At 42.0% G+C, this 10,709-nt stretch overlaps 1 pseudogene; it reads left to right on the forward strand.

The window, feature by feature from the left end:
- LOC109227680 overlaps positions 1–6,492 on the forward strand; it is a 16,358-nt pseudogene extending 9,866 nt beyond the window's left edge.

Genomic DNA, 10,709 nt, shown 5'->3' on the forward strand with positions numbered 1-10,709 from the left:
TTGAATTGTGACCGAACCCACAGGGCTGCCTACGTATCCCCTCTTCAACGGGAATCAGGTCAGGCGTAGTTCAACTTACATCATATAAGGAAAGCATAAAGTTTACACATTGTAACGCTTGACTGCATCTGAATTGATCGGCTTTGGCCAGACTTCTCCGTCCATTTCCGTAAGTATGAGGGCTCCTCCCGTCAAAACCCGGTGCACCATGTATGGGCCCTGCCAGTTAGGAGAGAACTTCCCTTTGGCTTCATCTTGATACGGGAAAATTTTCTTTAACACCAGCTGCCCCGGTGTGAACTGTCTTGGCTTGACTCTTTTGTTGAAGGCTCTAGCCATTCTTTTCTGATATAGTTGACCATGGCAGACTGCATTCATTCTCTTTCCGTCTATAAGGGCTAACTACTCGTAACGACTTTTTACCCACTCTGCATCATCGAGCTCAGCTTCTTGTATGATCCTTAGGGAAGAAATTTCTACCTCAGCGGGAACGACAGCCTCTGTACGTAAACTAGCATATAAGGGGTTGCCCCGGTTGATGTGCGAACTGTGGTGCGATATCCCAGTAAAGCAAATAATTGTCATCTTCTTTTGAATCAATGTCCGTTTGTTGCATTGTCTCATTACATGTCACGGTCATTGGTTCATCAAGATAGGTAATAGTAATGCTGTATTGGTAAAGTAAGGAGGAAAACAATAGCAATAAATATTAATTCATAATAAAAATCAAACATGCTTTTGACAGATTGAATAATTGTTTTGAACATTGAAGATCTTATTGCGAAAATTGAAAAATGCGGAAAGAAAATCATTTAGTAAATAAAACAGTGAATAGTGCTTGTTTTAGCCTTGCTACCCCGAGGCTTGTCGGGCTCTGGTTGTCCTGATGCTCCAATTCTTGAGACGTGCCCCTCTGCTCACAGCCCACTCCTCCTCGAGAATAACACAACAGTCCATATCATTGTCCTCTAGAAACAAGTTCTTCACTGCTGTAAGTGCTTCTTCTTCATCCGACCCATATCTAATGTCGGCCTGTTGGAAGGTCTGCTTCAGATGCGGTATTGGCTGCTCTAGTGGGTAGTAAGGACCGCGCCATGGTGGCGACCAGTTATTGAATTCTTCCCAGGTGTATTCATATCCCAAACCGAAGGCAGTGCCATGTTTCTTGAGTTTTATTGGTTTAGAGATCCCTTGGAGGTTCTTGCCGAGCCCTTTGCCAGGTTCGTATCCACTCCGACTCAGTGTACTCTCGATTTTGTTATCCCACCATTTGTCTTTATCGACAACATTGACCCGCTCGATGTGGTGGTAAGTTTCTCCACCCAGCTTCCTTCTTCCCCCGATCGCCGGAATGGTCTGGCGACTGTATATAGGGTTGCTACCGTCGCCGTGAATGATCACTTCCTGGTGATTCCATTCGAATTTTACTCCCTGATGCAGCATTGATGCTACGGCCCCAGCAGCATGAATCCATGGTCGTCCCAGCAGCAAGTTGTAAGACGCTGGTACATCTATTAACTGGAAATCGACCTCGAACCAGGTTGGTCCCATCTGCAGGCATAGACTAATCTCATCGATGGTGGACCTCTGAGAACCATCAAAGGCTTTCATATTGATTGCTCCATCCTTTATCTCATGCAGCCTTTTTCCCAACTTCTTGAGTGTTACCAGCGGACAAATGTTAAGACTGGAACCTCCATCGATCAGGATTCTGGTGATGAAATAATCTTCATATTGCACGGTGATGTGCAATGCTTTGTGGTGACCTAGCCCTTCAGGTGGCAGCTCGTCCTTATAAAAAGTGATCTTATGGCTTTCCATCACTTGTCCTACCATATTAGCCATTTCCCCACCAGTGATGTTACTTGGTACGTACGCTTCACTCAGCACCTTTAACAGAGCATTCTTGTGTGTTTCGGAATTTTGCAGCAAAAAGAGGATGGATATTTGCGATGGCGTCTTGTTTAACTGGTGATGACCGAATATTCCTTGGCCTGTATCTTCCTCCAAAGATCGTCCGGACCTGTCTCAATGAGGGGTGGCCGATTGGAGGCCTGCTTGCTTTATTCAGCCAGATGTTCAGGGGTATAGACTCTACCAGTTCTTGTCATACCCTGTGCTGCGACAGTTTTTTCAATCCCGACCTTGCCTTTCCTTCTTGCCTCGGCTGTATAGTCCCAGGGTACAGCATTTGTATGGAATGATGGTGTGGTAGACATCGCCACTGGGATCAGCGAGGCTATTCTCACTTCGAATGGAACATGTGCCTTGGGTGGCAAGACTGCAACCTCAAATGGTGCGGGTGTATTCGCCTGAGACGCGAATTCAACCTCAATTGGTGCTGGTGTCTTTGTGGGTGGCGCTGCCTCAAACTCAAGAGGTATAGATATATTTACCTAAGCGTCTTCAGACGGTTGGATCTGGACTTTGATTGGATTGAGAGTAATTGTTGGTTTCTTTGGGTCATCACCATCTGCAATCAACCGGATGGATCCCTCGGGGTCCCACTCATCTTCTACTTCAATCATGTGGATACCTCCACCCTTATGGTCTCGCAGAGGGTTGTTGCGGACGTTTGGAGCGGGTTCCTTTGCCACAATGATCTTGTTGTCAATCAAAGACTGTATTTTGTCTTTCAAGGAGCGGCATTCATCGATGGTGTGCCCTTTCATGCCGGAGTGGTATGCACAGGACTTGTTTGGGCTAACCCACTGAGAAGGATTCTCAGGGGTTGTAGCAGGGACGGGGGTGACATAATCAGCAGCTTTGAGCCTCTCATACAGCTGATCGATGGGTTCAGCGATGGCTGTATATTATTTTGGAGGTCTGCGATCAAAATTAGGTCGGGGTCTAGGGAAGTTTTGGCGTGCAGGGGGGATTGATAATCGGATGGTTGAGCATTGTAAGTTTGGCGTGCAGGGGGGATTGATAATCAGAGTTCCCTAAGGACCTCAAGGGATCCCGGGCAGTGCTCACACCCAGATTTCATAGCCAAGACAGAGTAAGTGCAGTGTGGAAAGGCCAGCATTCATGTGTCCAAGTTCAGAGGGAGCTCAAGGGTCCCAAGGCAAGGCTCACACAAAAGGGGCAGAACCTAGTATTCTAAAGGTATAGTGAAGGTGCAGAACACATGTTTGAAAGGAGTTTATTTAAAAACTGGACTGACAAGTCCATTTTGAAAGCAATTAGTAACGGAGATAATCGAAAGCAGTTGTAGTAGTAAACAAAACTCAAACACCTCAAGGTGGGATCACACACAGAATCAGTAATCACACAGGGGGGTCAAGGGTTTTGGGGATACACAGACATTTGGCTGTGAACACATAAACCCGGCAAGGGTCTTAGGACTGGTTTGGACATGCCCAGCAATAGCTGATACTGGCATAATCACATACCAGTCAGAAAGAACATAAACACATGGAGGGGATAGGGATTTGGGATTCATAAGATGGTAAGTACACAGTAAAATTGACAAGGCATGCTTTGAAACACACATAAATGCATTAATCTAAAGGGAAGGGGAGACATAGGAGCATGCTAGTAATGAAACTCAACTACAGGTTTCACAATAGAACCACAAGTAGAAGTAGACCAGCAATGAGAGAAACTGAAACTATAAGAGAAGCATGTTGTTGTTGAGGCTTTAAAATTAAACTAGGACATACCAGTTAAGGAAGCAAAGTGCAGAAAAGTAAAGCAAGTAGAATTCGATAGTCTAGCCTTGGCTTTCAGCCGGCTAGACAAGCAGTAGCACAAGTAGTAGGGAAAGAAGAGAGAGTTTGAGTGTGTATGTGTGTATTCTGAACTAATTGTTCGTGTCTTTAAAGAAGAGAGGGTAGGGTATTTATAGCTTTGAAAACAGGCAGGAAAATAAGGTAACAAGTACTGACTTAGCATAATTATAGAAATAATACAAATTAGAACCACTTAAAGACTCGGACTCCCTTTAATTAGGGAGTCATAGTTCAAACGGGTACAAGTTGTATCAAATAAGGAAAATAATTGTTTGTAAGACTGATTTTACCATAATAGGAATAGTAAAAGCATGTAGCATGTAATAGGGTCTAAGTACAGAATAGTTTCAACATAAGGAAAGTACACGTTAATTAACAGCACATAAATAAGGCAGAGTATAATTTGATTCTGAAAATTAGTTCAAAGAATCACGGATGAGATTGAGAATCACAGGGAATCAGTACTAACCAAGGAAAGGATCACAAAAGTAAGGAAGCAATTTTGAAGAATCAGTATAGAACTACAAGGAAAATACACAGAATCATAGGTGTAGGTTTAAGGAGATTACACAGAATCAACATAAATTATGTGAGCGATCAATAAAACAAATGGTCGGACCTATAAATAACATGGGTTTGGACAAAATCGAAGAGACCTTAAGAACAAACGAAAACAAGAAGCACAAGAGCATATATAACACACATAAAGCCCAGAATGTTCATGGTAGTCATGCAAACACAGTGCAAATAAATTCAAACTTCGAATCGAACCCAGAAGAATTAGGGTTTCTTGACAAAAATGAGTCGAGCCAAACGAAAGGCTCAGGTAATGTTTAAACATGCTAAAAATCACAGTAATCAGAAAGAAATCGTTTTTTTTTTTTGCAAAAAAGTTTTGAAACCCTAGTTTGGAAAATGAAGAAACTATTTAAAATCGGTGAAACATTTTGAAGAAGACAAGTGACAACCTTAAGAAACCCACAGATCTATCACAGATCTAAAAAGATCGGAAGATTTATAACTAGGTTTTTTTTCAGAAAATGAAAGAGACGAAGAAAAGATTGGTTAAAACCCATGGATACACCTAGATCGAAGACAGATCTAAAGAATAGTAAGAAATCTCAAGGGCTAGGGTTTCAGAGAACCCAAAGAGGATGAGAGAACATTAGATCGTTACCGGTTTTAGCCGGAAAAGCCATGGATCTGACTTGAACAGCCATGGATGGCCGGTAAAAGGCTATGGATAGAAGCTGAGCAAGGTCTGGACTAGATCTCTTTGAGATCTTTCCACGAAATCACAAAAGCGGGCCACCAGGGGACGTAAGAGACAAGTACACATCTCGAACAACCATGGGAGTCCATGGATTGAGAGAGGATCGAAGGGGATTAGGGTTAGTTTGGGTGGCGGCGGCTAGGGTTTGAGTTAGGTTTCAGAGAGAATTGGAGAGGAAAGAGGATTCAAGGGCGGCGGATTGGTAGGAAATGAATTAGGTTAGGGGGGTCGTTTGGGGTTAAAAATGGTAAGAGGCAACGTGGACCGTTGATCTCCCAGATCAACGGTCGAGATTAGAGAGGGTAGGTGGGGATCTGGGTTTTTCCCATGCTCTCCAGTCGGGCTTCCTGACTGCTGAACTTGAAATGTATTCCCATGCTCATCCAAGCGGGCTCCTGACTGCTTAAACTTTGAAATGTATTCCCATGTTCTCCAGGCGGCTCCTAATTTGCTTAAACTTGAAATGTTATCCCGCTATCCAGGCGGGCTCCTGACTATGAACTTGAAATGTTTATTCCATGCTCTTCCAAGGCGGGCTGCTCTCTAGGGGGCTCCTGATTGCTAAAACTTTGAAATGTATTCCATGCTATCCAGGCGGGCTTCTGACTGCTTAAACTTGAAATTGTTTCCATGCTCCTCCAGGCGGGCTCCTCTGGGACTGTGAACTTTGGAAAATGTTATTCCCATGCTCTCCAGGCGGGCTCCTGACTGCTTAAACTTGAAATGTTCCCATGCTTCTCCAGGCGAGCTCCTGATGCTAAACTTGAATGTATTTCCCTGCTCTCAGGGGGCTCCTGACTGCTACTTGAATTGTTATTCCCTATGTTTTCCGAGGCGGGTCCTTGACTGCTGAATTGAATGTATTCCCTGTTCTCAGGTAGGCTCCTGACTTCAACAAAATAACAAAAACAAATAAAATTTCTGCCCAGTTTGGTAGCTGGCACTATATATGAGTTGTAAACGAATCATGTTTACCAAATATCAATAAGAACTTTGAAAGCTGAAAACCTGCACTGTCTCCCTTGCTCTCAGGTGGGCGGCCTGGATTGCTGGAAACTTGGAATTGTTATTCCTTGTTCTCCAGGACGGGCTCCTGATTGTGAACTTTGAAATATATTCCCTATTCTCAGGTGGGCTCCTGACTGCTGACTTTGAAATGTATTCCCTGTTCTCCAGGTGGCTCCTGACTGCTGACTTGAATTTTATTTCCCTGTTCTCCAGGTGGGCTCCTGATTTCAACAAAATAAACCAAAACAAAGAAAAATTTCTGCCCAGTTTGGTAGCTGGGGCATATATATGGTGTAAACCGAATTCATGTTACCAAAATATCAATATGAACTTGAAGCTGAAACTTGAATTATTACTTCCCTTGCTTTTCCAGTGGGCGCCTGATTGTGGACTTGAATTTTGTATTCCCTGTTCTCCAGGTGGGCTCCTGATTGTGAAACTTTGAAATGTTTCCCTGTTTCTCCAGGTGGGTCCTGACTGCCTGGACTTGAATTGTATTCCCTGTTCTCCAGGTGGGCTCCTGATTTCAAACAAAATAACAATAAACAAAGAAAATTTCAGCCCAGTTTGGAGCTGGGCATATATGTTGAGTGTTAAACTGAATTATTCTACCAAACCATTACTAAGGGAATTTGAAATCTAGGTTCCTATTATCCGGGGGGTTCCTGACAACCTTAAATTAAACGACAATTATAAATCCAAGTATTACTTCCGCTGAGTCCTGTTATCTAAGAGGGTCTTAAAACTACATCTTATTTCCAGGAAGGTCCTGACCATTCCTAATTAAACAACATTTTTAATCTTAAGTTATATCTTCTTAAAGGTATTATTTTCGCTAATCTTGTTATACTAACAGCAATCTTAATAGCTAGGTTCATTTATTCAGGGGGGCCTTGACAACTCCTATTGAATCCTATCTTTAAACATGCAAACTTTGAAACCACTTACATTTCCTTTATGGCTAAGCTGTGCTATTTTTGATTTGTTTTGAAAATTTAAACTAAGCCACATTTTCAGGGAAGTCCTGAGAGTTTACGGTCAAACCTATTTGTGCTTGCTCTTCCTTACGGAGAGTTTCCTCCGAAACAAATGAAATTTTCTGCCCCTATTTCAATCAAAGGAAAAAATCTTGTCAGTTTTAAATGGTGGTTAGTTGATGGCATTCTTGCTGAAGGTGCTCCGCTGCATGTTTTGTTTTGACCTGCTTACCCCGAACTGGCCCTGAACGCTTGACTTTCTGACTGACTTTTCAAACCCCATGACCTTTGACGACCGAGTGTTCTATTACCCATACTGTTGTTTTTACACCTCTGACCCCTTTATCTGAACTTTTGCATTCTCCAATGGACATTACCAAATCATTCCACCGATGAAATTTTCGGTGATTCCTGTGTCCACTTTAATCATGCTATCTTTTGGTATGTTCTGGCACACTGTGCTTTTGCATTTGGGGAAAATGGGTAGGTGAGTTTTGAAATCCTTTCTTATTTTGCTTTGAGCGAGACTGACATTGGGAACATCTATAGGAGAAACAAAACCCCAAAAGAAATGAAATCGTAATGACTTGAGGAGTTAAGGATTAAAGAAAATCCAAACCGGACGAACTTGCTTAAAAAGGAAAAAGGAAAGACTTATCTGAGTGGAACAGCTGTATCCATTGATCATGACATGCATTTTCGGGACTAATCGGGCCCAATCTGTCCAACAATCAACTTTCAGTTGCCATACTTTGTTGCCCGGAATTCCATATCCTGATTTCTTCACCCTAACATTAACCTTGTTCATCTGCGGTTGCCCTGAAAAGGTTTTCACCAACAGACTCTCTCATTTGTTCATCTCTCAACTCACTTTCGCCTTAAGGTGCCCATTGAGGGTTTTCACCATAAGGACTCTCTCATTTTTCATTCCTCAGCCCTCGTCGCCTTCAGTGCCCGTAGGGTTTTCACAATAAGGACTCTCCTTATTATTATTTTTCCTGCTTGGACCGGAGTGTTGCCCCTGACACGAATCCCCTCTTACTTGCTCGACCTGGCATCTCTGGAAGGACTAATCAGAAGGTCTTTTCTTGGGACCGTTAACGTGGGCTTTTGGATAGGGTTAGAAAGAAAGGGTTTATTCAAGGCTCAAAAACTTCAACATGGTTCAAAAATTACAACTTTCGGAATTGATTTTCTTACAACAAAACCACAACTCTGCCCCAGTTTCTTGCTTGGGGACTTTGATTTTTTATTTGATGGACGAACCGTGAGGCTTTGCCTAGTATCCTTAAAAGAATTCAGGTCGAACATAAGTTCATTGGGGCATAGGAATTACTTTGTTCTTTGTGATTTTTCTTTCCTTTTTCTTCCTTCTTGCTTCTTCTTTTCTTGTCTTTCTTCTTTTTCTTTTTTGTGTTTTGTTGTTTTTGTTTTTTTTGTTTTTTCTTTTTCTTTTCTTTTTCTTTTTCTTTCTTTTCTTCTTCTTTTCCTTCTATCTTCTTTTCATTTCTTTTCTTTTTCTCTTTTCTTCACTTATCTTGCACTTGCGTTTTCTGATCTTTGCTACTGATTCCCAAAAGAGGGGTCTGAAAGGAAATAAACAAGGCTCAAAGGGGTAACAAAGGGTAAAGTGTTTAGATAGCAGATACAAATGCCTTCGTCATTCCATCTTCAAAGTATGCAAGCACAAACAAAAAAACTGCCAAGTTACAAACAAATTACATTAAACCAGAGAAGAATCATGCATAATATCTCTTGACCGCATCGGAATTGATGCCATTTCAACACATTGCCTTTTTATTTCTGTTAAATTACCAAAGCACCATTGGACAAAACACTCTCGCCACGATGAACGACCCCTCCCAATTTGGGGCGAACTTGCCTTTTAGCTCAGCCTGATGCGGAAAGAATACGTTCTCAACACTTTTGCTGACCCACTTCGACTTTCGTGGACGGCACCTTCTTATTATTGCTCTTGCCATTCTTTTGTTTGATTTACAAATTGGCCATGGACAACACTGCTGCCAATTCTTTTTTTCTCCTCGATCCAAAAAACTCAATTTGCCTTCAACAGGCAGGTTGACCCATTTCAATTCCATCATCAAATTTCGGGCCTTCAGCGACAAACTGAAGGGATGGGATTTCAACTTTTAGGAATTTAGCTTGGCTTTAAAAAACTGGCGAAGATTTCTCATGCGATAGTCATGTCCATTGAAACAGCATAAAAAAGAACTTTGTTGTTAAGGAAGAAAAAGAAAAACCAAAATTAAAAAAAAAAAAAATATCAGGAATGATGAAAAGGGAAATTGCATTTTCATTGAAATCAAAAAGATACGAGGTTTATACATCCAAACCGGACGGAACATAGAATCTGACTTACACCTGGAATAATCCTGTAAAAAACTTGGAAAGAAAATCAAAGCCAAACTACAAAACTCCTTTCCGGGTAGGGAGAGGAGTAGGCTTCCCAATTTGTTAAATCTTTTGCACTTTGGCCCGAAAAAATTGCAATCCCCTCTTCATCACCAGAACCTTCCCTATTATCTACCGTGTTTCACTTCATTGCAAACAGATTGGACCCTCTCAATCAAAACTCCTCATCAAAGACAACCACAGCTTTGGAACTGCTGACACCGGATGCTGCACTGCCCTTGACTTACAAAAGTCCTTAAAGAGGTGGGAATAGGCCTAGAGAGCGGCCATGGCTTTCTTTTCCAACTTTGTAGCCCTTCTTCACATCATTCCCTGTAGGCTTGAACCTAGACCAAATGTACCCAAATTTTTACATAGGAGATACTGGTGCACAATACCTTGTCAAAAAGATGCGGCCCAGACCTTTACCCGGTACAAAACCCATACTTCAACATTCTCATTAGCTTACCATGCAGATCGGGAAGGGATAGCCTCGGCCTTTGAATGCATTTCTCCTTCATGGAATCTTTTTCGGACAGACATCGTTTCGGAAGTTTGATAAGCTAAAGGTCCTTGGATCATTCTCCAGCCTTTATAAATGGGAAAGATAAATTCTTCATTTGAAGGATAAATCCTCTTCCCCACTCACAAACTATCTCTTGTTTGTCCCACTCAAGTTTCACCATTTGATGTAACGACGATGGCACTGCCTTTAGCCGCATGATATCCCAAGGCCTACCCAATAACAAATTTGGGGAACCATGTTCTAGCACAATTGAAATTCCACACTGAACCCAACTGGCCCTATCACCAATTCAAGCGTTATATCTCCAACAAAAACTTTTCCTTCCCATTTCGACCTCGAACCACTACACTGTTTATTGTGGATTCTTTCGGTGCGATCTTCAACTTTTGCAAAGTAGACAGAGGGCAAATTAATTTGCACTGGATCCATTATTCCACCAACACTCTGGTGACAAAATAATTTTCGCACTTCACCCGTGATACAAAGAAGCTAGATTTGTGTTTTCGTACCCTCTATTAGGGAAGCTCATCGTCCGCAAACGTGGTTCCTATTTGCTTCGAAGATCCTGCTAGAAATCTTTTCTTAATTGAGTCACTTGATATTATCAGGAACATGTGCCTCGTTCAGATTCTTCATTATTGCCCCGCGGTGTTCATCCGAATGTGTCAACAAGATAACAGAGAAAATATTAGTGGAGTTTTCCTTAATTGTTCAATAATGGAATTAGTCTTTGCACTTCATTCTTTCTTCAAGAACTCTTCGGCCTCCTCCTCGTTCAC

This window comes from Nicotiana attenuata, chromosome 6 (genome assembly GCF_001879085.1).
Source record: "Nicotiana attenuata strain UT chromosome 6, NIATTr2, whole genome shotgun sequence".
Lineage (NCBI taxonomy): Eukaryota > Viridiplantae > Streptophyta > Magnoliopsida > Solanales > Solanaceae > Nicotiana > Nicotiana attenuata.